Raw genomic sequence first — 521 nt, 5'->3', positions numbered from 1 at the left:
ATATATATATATTTCTTTATTGATTTCAGAGAGGAAGGGAGAGGGAGAGATAGAAACATGAATGATGAGAGAATCATTGATTGGCTGCCTCCTGCACGCCCCCTAGTGGGGATCGAGCACGCAACCTGGGCATGTGCCCTTGGCCGGAATTGAACCTGGGACTCCCCACAGGCAGACGCTCTATCCACTGAGCAAAACCAGCTAGGGCTGCTTAGGCTTTTATATATATAGATTCTGCTCCCTGAAGCCTGATGTGGCCCTTTAAGTTGAGGTCACACAAAACCCTCTCTACCTTTGGTGCTTATGTAGCAGACCTGCTCCAAGATTCAGAGACAAACAGGAGGCTAATCTGTAGCAATTCAAGTGACAAGTATTCACTTTCCCTCTGCAGTGTCCTGCAGCCATGGCCACATCCCAGTTTTCTCCATGTTGTTTTTTTCTGTTTGGGTCTCTGTTCTGCTTGTTAGAGGATTTCTTCTGGTGTCAGGTGGTGCTTGGTTATCTGCTGAGAATGCCAAATA

Source organism: Myotis brandtii, unplaced genomic scaffold (genome assembly GCF_000412655.1).
Source record: "Myotis brandtii unplaced genomic scaffold, ASM41265v1 scaffold416, whole genome shotgun sequence".
NCBI lineage: Eukaryota > Metazoa > Chordata > Mammalia > Chiroptera > Vespertilionidae > Myotis > Myotis brandtii.
This window is presented reverse-complemented; position numbering follows the sequence as displayed.